The sequence below is a fragment of the Spinacia oleracea genome, chromosome 3 (genome assembly GCF_020520425.1).
Source record: "Spinacia oleracea cultivar Varoflay chromosome 3, BTI_SOV_V1, whole genome shotgun sequence".
Taxonomy (NCBI): Eukaryota; Viridiplantae; Streptophyta; class Magnoliopsida; order Caryophyllales; family Amaranthaceae; genus Spinacia; species Spinacia oleracea.
The window spans coordinates 24,071,594-24,084,372 of record NC_079489.1 but is presented as its reverse complement, the minus strand read 5'-3'; the positions used below and the strand labels follow the sequence as shown (position 1 = coordinate 24,084,372).

General features: G+C 39.9%; 1 non-coding gene across 1 annotated transcript; it reads right to left on the bottom strand.

Annotated features, from left to right (window-relative positions):
* Window positions 1–1,184: 1,184 nt before the first annotated feature.
* Window positions 1,185–1,291, bottom strand: LOC130470924 (small nucleolar RNA R71). The gene has a single exon (XR_008931639.1). It is a non-coding gene; the product is annotated as a small nucleolar RNA R71 (small nucleolar RNA).
* Window positions 1,292–12,779: the final 11,488 nt, after the last annotated feature.

Sequence of the window (12,779 nt, the reverse complement as noted above, 5' to 3'; positions counted from 1 at the left end):
TTGATTGGTTTATTTCACTATACAATTAGATTTGCGCAGGTTTAATTGTGGTAGTTATGCAATATCAAATTAAGATTCGAGAGATGCAATTTGATGTTTAGGCTTGTGTCAATAGGTAGAATTAGAGTTAATACGTAGCGAGAACCCGTTAATTCTAAGTCTATGATTAGTATCGACTTGAGAGAGCATGCTAATCTAATTAATTACTTTGTTGATTATCGTGATTGTTCAATGTCTTGGATTATTATTTGTTGGCAAACCTATACCCTAGATTCCTTAATATATTGATTCATTCTTGTTTAATATTCGTTCGTAGTCTTAGTATACAAACCATCAACCAACCTTGTTCACAATAGTCTAGATTAATTAATTGATAGTAGAAAGAACGCCTGTTTCCCTGTGGATTCGATCCTGACTTCCCTTGCTACCTAGCTAGTGGACCTTAGGTTATTTTTGATTAGGTAATACGACTTTAGCCTGTCAAAATTTGGCGCCGTTGCCGGGGAAACGGTTTTATTTTCTGTTGTTGATTGCTTATCCTAGACTATTGTTTGTTACTACTCAAGGAACTCACGTTCCTTGAGACCGGATCTCACATTGTTTTGTAGTCTTTGTCTATGCCCAGGACCGTAGGTACTAGTAATCTTACTCCATTCGATCCTGAGCCCGAAAGAACCTTTCGTAGACGAAGAACTTTCATTGCACAGTGTGGGAATTACTCTGATTCTGATCATAATATTGGCGATCTTTTTCCTTCAGATACAGATTCAGTTTCAGAGATAGAGATGGGTGACGAAAATCTGATACCGCCACCTACCCCACGGCTTACAGACTATTCTAAGCCAAGTCTGTCCGTGCTACCAAAGGCGATCATGCCTTCTATTGCAGCTGAGACCTTCAAGATTGAGCCTGCATTGATTAACATGATCGAGAGACGCCAGTACGGTGGGGAACCAGGTGAAGATCCGAATCTTCACATTCAGTCCTTTATCCAATATTGCTCCACCATCAAGCAAAAGGGATTGACTCCGGAGCAGACTATGGAGATACTTTTCCCGTTCTCTTTGAGTGGGAAAGCTAAACTGTGGATTAATGGGTTGAATCGGGCGGCTTTGAAAATCAATAATTGGGAATCCTTGGCTCTTGCTTTTTATGTTAAATATTTTCCACCTGAGAAAACGGCTCGTCTGAGGGGTCAGATATTAGGTATCTCACAACAAGCGGATGAGAGTTTGTTCGAGGTCTGGGAGAGATTCAAGGATTTGCAAAGAGAATGCCCGCACCATGGTTTGGAAGATTGGTTCTTGATTCAGCAGTTTTATAATGGTCTGGGTAATGAGTCCAGATGTTTGTTGGATTCAGCTGCCAGTGGGAGGTTCATGCAACTTGAGGTGCCTAGAGCTATGGAGGTGATTGAGGAGATAGCCATTCACAATGCCCAGTATGGAAATCCTAGAGGTCTATCTAACAGGGGTGGTAAGCATGATTTAAATTCTATTGAACAATTAACTGCCCAATTGACTGCTTTACACTATAAGTTTGATAATATGCAAGCAGCCAATACTCAATCTGCCCAACCTGCTAGTGTAGCTGCTATGAGTGCCCAACCTGCTACTGTTTGTGAAAGTTGTGGAATGTCTGGTCATTATGCACCGGAATGTAGGAGCTCTGTTGAACAATGACACGCATTTCAATCCTACAAACAAAATAACCCATTCTCCAACTCTTACAATGAGGGCTACAAAAATAACCCTCTACTATCCTACAGGAGCAACAATATCCAGAACCCTCACCAAGTCCAACATCCACCACAACAACCATACCAACCCTACCAACCACGGAACAACTACAACCAACAGTCTAGTGGACCACCTGGGTTCCCTAGACAACACACACCACCTCCACCACCACCACCTCAAACCACACAGCCTGACCCTATGCTAGTAGAGATGAGAAACATGATGCTAAAAATGCAAAAATCTCTAAGTGAAAAGGATGCAAAAATCGATGCTCTTACTGCTCACAACAAGATCATTGATACACAGTTGGCACAGATGGCTACTACTATTGCAGGGAGGCCACCGGGCCAACTTCCTTCACAGCCCGAAAATAGGGAGACTGCTAATGCAATTACATTGAGGAGTGGTAGGGATTATGATGGTCCTTCTATGCCGGTTGAGGTTGATCCCGGGGTGTCTGCTAGTGATCTGGTCAGTGAGGAAATCTCGAAGATAGTTATGGGTGAAAAGGAAGCTGAAAAGGTAGTCAATGAGAATGAGGCTACAACTGAGGTTAAAAAGGGGGCGGATATTCAAGTCCCACCTATTGCACTCCCCTTACCAAACCGACAACTCAAGAATAAGATAGACAAGCAGTTTGGCAGATTCTTGGAAGTGGTCAAAAATTTGCAGGTAACGGTTCCTTTTACTGAATTAATTTTACAGGTTCCTGCTTATGCTAAATTCATGAAAGATATTTTGACCAGGAAACGTGCTTTTTGTGAGGTAGAGACTGTAGCTTTCACTGAGGAATGTAGTGCTTATTTGCAAAACAAGTCTCCACCTAAACTTAAGGACCCCGGGAGTTTTTCCATCCCATGTAACATTGGCACCGTGTTTATTGATAAAGCTTTATGTGATCTAGGTGCTAGTGTGTCTGTCATGCCCTTGTCTGTCTGTACTAAACTGAATATGGGTGAGCTTAAGGTTACCAACATCACTCTACAAATGGCCGACCGTTCTGTCAAATACCCCTTAGGTGTTTTAGAAGACGTCCCTGTTAGAGTAGGTAAATTCTATATACCTGTAGACTTTGTAGTATTAGACATGTAGGAGGATTCTCAAATTCCCATAATCTTAGGTAGACCCTTCCTTCACACGGCGGGGGCGGTAATTGATGTTAAAAGTGGGAAATTGACATTGTCTGTTGGGGATGATAAGGTGACTTTTAATCTAAATAGTGCCTTAAAAAGTCCCATGCTAGAGGAGGAACAATGCTATCGCATAGATGTAGTTGATTTTATTACTCGTGATAACGTCTCCCAAGTTCTCGAAAGAGACCCTTTGGAGGCAGTGCTTTGTTGTGAGTCTTCTGCAGGTGATAGCAGTTTTTGGAGTGCTGAAGTGGATGCTCTGGAGCTGGCTCTTAATGGTGGAGAATCTGAGCCGGAGAGCACCAAATTGGAGAGGTTAGTTCGGCCGGTTTGTTCTGTTAAAGAGGTAAAGAAACCCGAACTTAAGCCTCTTCCTGCTAACCTTAAGTATGCGTTTTTAGATAATGAACAACTTTGCCCTGTGATCGTCAGTACTGCACTTGATGCAGACCAGTTATCCCTGAAGGAAATAATGCCCTTGGTCCAAGTATGCATTCTATGTTAAGTCTAATAAATGCGGTTCAGTATTAATTAACAAGTTAATAATTCAGTGAGATCAAGTGAGCTGAATGCCTAGCTAGAGGCCGCTTCAGTTCAAGTGGAATTAATGATATTAATCCACAACTTACTCTTGACTGAACCCGTAGGGTCACACAAATAGTACGTAAACGGATCAAGTATTTAATGGCATTAGATACTCCATCTATGGATATTCAGAATCGACGGATCTTGGTTTCAGTGGGAGCTGAGATCGTCACAGGCAAGAAATGAATACTCCGGAAACGATGATATTGCCGGAAACGGAAATATGGATCGTATCGGAAATATAAATATTATCCAAGTCGTAGATGTTGCCGGAAACGGAAACATGGTACGTATCGGAAAATATTATCGGAAATAGAAATATTGCCAGAATCGGAAATATTGCCGGAAACGGAAATATTGTCAGAATCGGAAATATTATCGGAATCGGAAAATAATTCCGGAAACGGAAATATTAAATATTTGTTCGAAACGGAAATTAATTCCGGAATCGAAAATATTAAATATTGTTCGTATCGGAAATATATTCCGGAATCGGGAATTTAATCGGAAGCGTATCGTACGAATAAGCATCGGACGAGGCCTGCCGGACGAGGGCCCAGCACGAAGCCAGGCCATCGCCCAGCAAGCCAAGCGCGCCACACAAACAGCCAAGACCACGCCAGGCCCAGCGCAAGGCCAGGCCCAGCAGGCCGTGGCAGCGCGCACAGCGCGCGCAGCGCGCGCAGCTACGAGCAGTGGGCTGCGAGCATTGCTGCAGCTCGCGTGGGCTTGTAGCTCGCGTGGGCCGTGCGGCCGTGTGGGCTGTGCGCGGGCATGGCCTGCACGCTTGCGGGTCATGCTCGCGTAAGTGTTTGTGTTCGCATACGAAACCTAAAACGTGCAGAGTTCGGTTAATGATTAAATTCCTAATTCTATTTGATAAATTAATTAAATAAGAGTTTTATTATAATTCTAATTTAATTAATTCGTATCCTAATAGGATTCCAATTCTCTTTCCATACCCCTATAAATATGTGGCCTGGGTTCACAATTTATAACGAGTTTTCAAGTATTCAAAGTGAGTTTTTGAGAGAAAAATTCAGTCACACATCTTGCTCAAAAGTGCCGAAAATTCTAGTACCTTAAGGGCGATTCTAGTTGGTCAATCTTAAGGCGGATCCGGACGTGTTGTGGACTATCTACGGAGGGACGACACTTGGAGTCCTAAAGACTTGTTCTTGTTCGGTTCGGGCGCAGCTAGGGAAGGCACGCAACAAAGAGTATGCATCTAAATTATGTTATATGATTATGTGTAAATAATATGTATTCCTGGGTTAATGGTTGTTTCCGCATGATTTATGTAATATCATATGTATCATAACCTAACAGTGGTATCACGAGCCCCTTATTATTTTCATAATCTATATTGCATGAACATGGTTAAATATTACAAATTTGCAAGAATTAAAAGGGGTGATTAATTTTCGTAATTGTTAATTAATTGCAAATTGCGTTTATTTAATTATACGTACGCAGTTTTTCGGCAGTTTCTTCGTTACTCATCCAAATCGAGTGATTTTTGTGTCAATTCCGCATGTAAAAGGCATTCTAAAATTTTGACAAAAATAAGTATTTTTCGGCCGAACCCAGAATTCTCAAATTCGAAGGTTTTAGTTTTTCGAATGCAAAATTTCGTAAATTTAAGATGTTAAATTAAATATTTGCGATTCTTGTTGATAAATCTTGAATTTTTGATTGACCTACTGTATATGTTTAACAAGTTTGAATGCCTAGCCTTGTTAATTATGCAATCTAATTTGTAATTATGATTAATTTGTTGAAAATTAGAATAATTTAGAATTAATTTGATTTTCATAATTAATTATAATTTAATTAGAAACCTATGATTAAAAACCACCATAAAAATTGTAAATTTATGATAAATTTTAAATTTTTATGACCTAGACTTGAATCCATGTAAATCGGAAATCAATTGAATAATAAATTTTCGATTTTTCGCCCTAAAATTATGAAATTAATATTATTTATTAATTTGTCATTAATTTTAAATATAAATTTTAAATTTTTATGCGATTCGTTCATATAACTTGCACGCACAAAGCAATGGACGCTTCGTGTTACCCTTAAAGGGTGTTGTATAGTGCGGGCATGCGACGACGAGCAAGGGAGCTCGTCGCCCGTGCGACACGAATGCAATGAGCAAGGGCATGGTGCACGAGCACAAGGCAGCAGCCCTGCCTTGTGTCGTGGGCCACGAGCTATGAACAAATGGGCATGGGCGAAACGCAAGCCAAGGCAGTCGCGTGTGGGCAGCAAGTGAGCTGCGCCACGACGCGCACTGCCTCGCGCGCAGCGAGCGCAAGCTCGCGTGCCACGAGCGCTGCGCCCAGCGTTGAACGCGCGCAATTACTCGCACACAGCGAGCGATGGAGCGCGCGCAGCGTGCGCTGGCGAGCGCGCACAGCGAGCGATGGCTCGCGTGCGTCGGGCGCTGGCGCGCGCACAGCAAGCACCACAGCGTGCGATGGCTTGCTATGGACATGCAGCAGCTATGCGACGAACGCATGGGCTGCGCGCACATGGCCAGCGATGGCTGTGTGCGTGCGGCCCATGGGCGTGCAATACGTAGGGTGTTTGCGTTGCGATTAGATCGTTTTGAATGTTTAATTTGAAATTTTCAGTTTACGTAATTTTAATTAATTTTAAAATTAATAATTTAAATTAATTTTAAAATTAATAATTTAAATTATTTTCTTGGATTTTAATTTTGAATATTGTAATTATAATAAATTTTATTTATTCTAATTATTTTACTAAAATTAAAATCATGAATTAATTTAAATACGACTGAAATTAAATTAAACTTTTTGGATTCAATTATAAATTTATATGAGCTTTAAATTTTAATTAAATTTGTATGTTTCCGGTTAGACTTGAAATACATTTTTATGTTTAAAATTAGTAAAGCATATGAATTTATTGGTTTAAGTGGGAGCCCTTTTAGTCATAAAACTCTTGATTAGGTCTACAAATCCTTAAGGTTAAAACAACTTGATTATAATTAATAAGGACTGAATAATTGGTAGATTATTGGTGCCCTTGATTAATTGCTGCAAATGTTTACGTGATGCATAATGTGTTTTACTAACCAGCTATGTGGGCCATTCATGATAATGAATGGGTGAATGGTATATATTGTATATGTACTGTTTTGCAGGTTATGAAGTGACTAGTATGGCCCAAATAGGATAGAAAATATGGTCTGCGTACCATTAATTTGAATGTAATTGGTCTAAAGTACCAAAGTTATTTTTTCAATTCAAATATGGTCTGCGTACCATCAAATAGTTGTAATTAGTTATAGCTTATCCTATTTGAAGAAAATGGTGCCTCCCACGGAGATTTTCAAGACGGACTTTGAAGTCAAAGCTTCAAGATGAAGTCGGGCCATACTAGATCACATTTATCTTATGCATGTTTTAAGTTATTTATTGCTTTTAAATATGTCTTAAAATGCATGAGATCAAAAGCTTGATTATGTTGCATGATTAAGGATTTTAGTTCACTTAAAATCTAACCAACATAGTAAGAGCCTTAAGTTCCAAACTTAAAAATTGAGTTAAAAGGTGCCATGCCAAAATATACACTTGCTTGGATATCCTTTACATCAATCTAGTAATAGTTTTCGCTCAGCGAGGTGTTACTTATTGGTCCTAAAGGGGCAAGGTAACAAATAATTGTGAGTACATGTTAGTTTTGGTGAAACTCAACGATATAAGTAAGGAGTCCTTTTATGTCGTGGCAAAATCGATAGGTTTACCTAATAAGTTCTTAGACGTACCTATCAACCAAGAATAGTTTCTAGACTATTAGCAAAAGGCTTTTGCTTACCTAAGATGTTCTAGGATTAAGTCGACAAACTGTGCTTAGTTCTTCAATGATTTTAGGATCTTGGAATCATTTTATTCACACCTGCCGGAACACATAACTTGAATAAAATGCTTAATAAACATTGAATTATGCATGTATGCTAGAATTTAAGTTTATTAAGAGAAACTGTGAATGGTTATTTATTTGTTTATTCTTTTCAATTGTAGTTTTTAATATGGCAAACAACAATCAAAACATCATCATGGGTTCTGAGCTTATGGTCAAGCTGAACCTGGCAAATTTTCTTGAATGGGAAGCTAAGCTAGTTGAAATAGTCAAACTTAATGGACTTGAGTATGTACTGTCACATCCCATGCCAAGCTACTATGCCAGAGACATGACCCCTGAGAGATTTTACGCCTAGGATGCAGATCTCAAAAAGGTTATGAGTCTCATGCTGAACAATATCCCTGATGATTGGGCTAAAAGGTTTGTAGCTTATGAACCTTTTACGCTCATCAAGAATCTGAGGGATATCTGTCGTGGAAGCACGGAGGACAGGGACCTGAACGTCCATGAGTTGATCGAATCAATGTCTGGCCTAAAGGTTAGTTCTCCCAACAGGTGTTATAGGATGGAAGTCCAAGAAACACATGTTCAGCTCCTTCGCACAAAACAGAGGGTAGGCGTCCCACTGAGGTTCCATGTGGATCTTATGCGTTCATACTTTGATCGCCTAAGTCTACTAGGAACACCAATAAGCGAAAGGATGGCAGTCTCTATCTTGCTCAATTCACTACACAGTGGGTTTGGTCGCTTCAAGCAACTATACCTAAGTGAACCAAGAGAAGAAACAGTTGCAGAATTTGTTCACCTTGTCAGAAAGGCTGAAATAATACTGGACTGTGAAGCCAAAGATTTACTCAAGGCTAGAAGGAAACCGTTCAAGAAAGGTGGAAAGTCCAAGGGCAATGCTAAATTAAAGTAGGACAAGTCCACATCAAGCTGTCTTTATTGTGATGGAATAGGCCATTACAAAAGAGAATGTCCAAAGCTAAAGGAAGATCAGAAGAACGGAACAGTCGTTCCATCTTCAGGTATTTTCGTTATAGACTGTATACTTGCTAATTCAACTTCTTGGGTATTAGATACAGGTTGTGGCTCACACTTATGTTCCAATCCACAGGGACTAAGAAGAAGTAGAAAGTTAAGCAAGGGTGAAGTCGACCTACGAGTGGGAAATGGAGCACGGATTGCTGCATTAGCTGTAGGAACTTACTATTTGTCGTTGCCCTCCGGGCTAGTTTTGGAACTGGAAGATTGTTTCCATGTTCCAAGTCTTACTAAAAACATCATTTCATTTTCTTGCTTAGATGCTAAGGGATTTTCCTTTTTAATAAAAGACAATAGTTGTTCGTTTTATTTTAAAGAGATGTTTTATGGATCTGCTAGATTAGTCAATGGACTTTATTTATTAGATCACGACAAACAAGTATATAACATAAATACCAAAAAGGCCAAAAAGGATGATTCAGATCTCACCTATCTGTGGCATTGTCGATTAGGCCATATAAACTTGAAACGCTTAGAAAGACTTCAAAAGGAAGGAATTCTAGAACCATTTGACTTAGAGGATTATGGTAAATGCGAATCATGTTTACTTGGCAAAATGACAAAGCAACCTTTCTCTAAAGTTGGAGAAAGAGCAAATGAACTATTGGGTTTAATCCATACAGATGTATATGGACCAATGAGTACAAATGCTAGAGGTGGTTTCAGCTACTTTATCACTTTCACTGATGACTTCAGTAGGTATGGTTATGTCTACCTAATGAAGCATAAGTCTGAATCCTTTGACAAATTCAAGGAATTTCAGAGTGAAGTAGAGAATCAATTAGGCAAGAAGATTAAGGCACTGCGGTCTGATAGAGGCGGTGAATATCTAAGCTATGAATTTGATGACCATCTGAAAGAATGTGGAATTCTATCAGAATTGACTCCTCCTGGAACACCACAATGGAACGGTGTGTCGGAACGGAGGAACAGAACCTTGCTAGACATGGTCAGGTCAATGATGGGTCAGGCCGAACTTCCATTAGAATTTTGGGGACATGCACTAAATACAGCTGCACTCACTATAAATAGAGCTCCGTCTAAAGCTGTCGAAAAGACTCCATACGAATTATGGTTTGGAAAGCCTCCAAATGTGTCTTTTCTTAAGATTTGGGGATGTGAAGTATACGTCAAGCGATTAATTTCAGACAAACTTCATCCAAAATCTGACAAATGTATCCTTGTGGGCTATCCAAAGGAAACAAAGGGGTATTACTTCTACAATACATCTGAGAACAAGGTGTTTGTTGCTCGAGATGGTGTCTTTTTGGAGAAAGATCACATTTCCAAAATGACAAGTGGGAGAAAAGTAGACCTCGAAGAAATTCGAGTCGAACAACAAACTCTAGAGAATGCTCAAGATGACATTCAGGATGAAACTCAGAGATCTTTAGAAGAATCTGGTGAGAATCATGGTCAATCTAGAAATGTTACCCCACGTAGATCGCAAAGATATAGATCTCAACCGGAAAGGTACTTAGGTATTTTGACGAACGAGAGCTATGACGTTCTATTACTTGAAAGTGATGAACCTGCGACTTACAAACAAGCTATGACGAGCCCTAGCTCCAAGCAATGGTAAGAGGCCATGCAATCTGAATTAGACTCCATGTCTGAAAACCAAGTATGGGATTTGGTCGATTTGCCAGATGGCTACCAAGCCATTGGAAGCAAATGGGTTTTCAAACTGAAAAAGGACAAGGATGGGAAACTTGAACTTTTCAAAGCTAGATTGGTTGCAAAAGGTTACAGGCAAGTCCACGGTGTGGACTACGATGAAACCTTTTCACCAGGTGCAATGCTAAAGTCTGTTCGGATAATGTTAGCAATCGCTGCATATTACGATTACGAAATATGGCAGATGGATGTCAAAACTGCTTTCTTAAACGGCGTTTTAACAGAAACTGTGTTTATGACACAGCCTGAAGGTTTTGAGGATCCAAAGAATGCTAAAAAGGTATGCAAGCTAAAGAAGTCAATCTACGGATTGAAGCAGGCATCCAGGAGCTGGAATATACGTTTTGATGAAGCAGTCAGTGACTTTGGTTTCATCAAGAACGCAGACGAATCTTGTGTATACAAGAAGGTCAGTGGGAGAAAAATTGCTTTCCTAGTATTATATGTCGACGACATATTACTTATCGGAAATGACATTCCTATGTTGAACTCTGTCAAGATTTGGCTTGGGAAATGTTTTTCGATGAAGGATATAGGAGAAGCACAGTACATATTGGGCATCAAGATTTACAGAGATAGATCTAAAAAGGATGATTGGACTTAGTCAAAGCACTTATATCAATAAGGTGCTGGATAGGTTCAAGATGGCGGACTCCAAGCGAGGCTACCTACCCATGTCTCATGGAATGACTCTAAGCAAGACTCAGTGCCCAAAAACACTTGATGAGCGTAGACAAATGAATGGGATTCCATATGCATCATTGATTGGTTCAATAATGTATGCTATGATATGTACACGCCCGGATGTTGCGTACGCACTCAGTGCTACGAGCAGATACCAGTCAGACCCAGGAGAGGCGCATTGGACTGCTGCCAAGAACATTCTGAAGTACCTGAAAAGGCACAAAGATGACTTCCTGGTCTATGGTGGAGATGATGAATTAATTGTTAAAGGCTATACGGACGCAAGTTTCCAAACCGACAAAGATGATTTCAGATCACAGTCTGGGTTTGTCTTCTGCCTCAACGGAGGAGCAGTAAGCTGGAAAAGTGCTAAGCAAAGCACCATTGCGGATTCTACAACTGAAGCGGAGTACATTGCTGCACATGAAGCAGCAAAGGAAGCTATATGGCTAAGGAAGTTCATAGGTGAACTTGGTGTAGTCCCCTCCATTAAAGGACCAATAGCCCTGTATTGTGACAATAATAGAGCTATTGCACAGGCAAAAGAGCCTAGACACCACCAGAGAGTCAAGCATGTACTTCGTAGATTTCACCTTCTACGAGAGTTCGTTGAAAGAAAAGAAGTCGAGATAAGCAAAATTGGAACTGATGACAACATATTAGATCCATTAACTAAACCTCTGCCGCAGGCGAAGCACAACTCGCACACTGCAGCTATGGGAATCAAGCATATTGGAGAATGGCTTTGATGTCTCTGTTTAATGTTTTAAAGTTTTAGAGTTTAAATCTTTGTAAAACATTATTGGTTAATCATTCACAATAAATGAAAAGAATTCATTTTTCCATTTAATTTGTGGTTTATTAAATGATGAGTCCCTTCAATTTGACGATATATTCAAGATAGACTGTCAGGACCAGTCCTGTGACTAAGAAATGTCTATCAAGTGAACTTGAATGTCAAAGGTTGAAATTGGTCCCTAGTCGGAGTTTTCTATAAAATTGGACGCATAGAAAAGTTAGACGATTAGAATGCAAGATGACTAGTAGTTCTGTTTCTTGAACTATGTGGACATGGCAATGTCATAATCATTTGCATAGATACTTACTTTGGGAAGACTAGTATCGGACAAGACCTATGAAACTTTACTGTAAGAGATGAAAATCTGTCATAAGTAAATTTCATTAAATTATTAGACACTAAATCCTCAATACCTGAGTGATTTGAGATTACTTGTTTGAGAACTGGTTGCTTTGACGTTGACCAACCGTCGCACCGTAAAAGGAGGCTATAAAGGCAACGCTCAGGTAATCACCTATCAAACGAAGTCTAATCTCAAGATCACAAGATTGGGATTGTCCTCCCATAAATCGGGATGAGATGCTTAAAAGTTGTACAAGGCCACTCGGAGAGCTAGAAACTGTGAAATGCATGGCCGTGCTCGGATGAATCATAGGCTATGATTATCTGTTTATTTGATCAGTTGAACTCTGAAACCGAGGAACACCTCTGGACATAATAAGGATGACAACTCTTACCTTATGTTCAAGAGCAAGCATCGAGCGACAAAGGAATTAGGAAATGCACACTTGTCCCTAAGGACAAGTGGGAGACTGAAGGAAATAATGCCCTTGGTCCAAGTATGCATTCTATGTTAAGTCTAATAAATGCGGTTCAGTATTAATTAACAAGTTAATAATTCAGTGAGATCAAGTGAGCTGAATGCCTAGCTAGAGGCCGCTTCAGTTCAAGTGGAATTAATGATATTAATCCACAGCTTACTTTTGACTGAACCCGTAGGGTCACACAAATAGTACGTAAACGGATCAAGTATTTAATGGCATTAGATACTCCATCTATGGATATTTGGAATCGACGGATCTTGGTTTCAGTGGGAGCTGAGATCGTCACAGGCAAGAAATGAATACTCCGGAAACGATGATATTGCCGGAAACGGAAATATGGATCGTATCGGAAATATAAATATTATCCAAGTCGTAGATGTTGCCGGAAACGGAA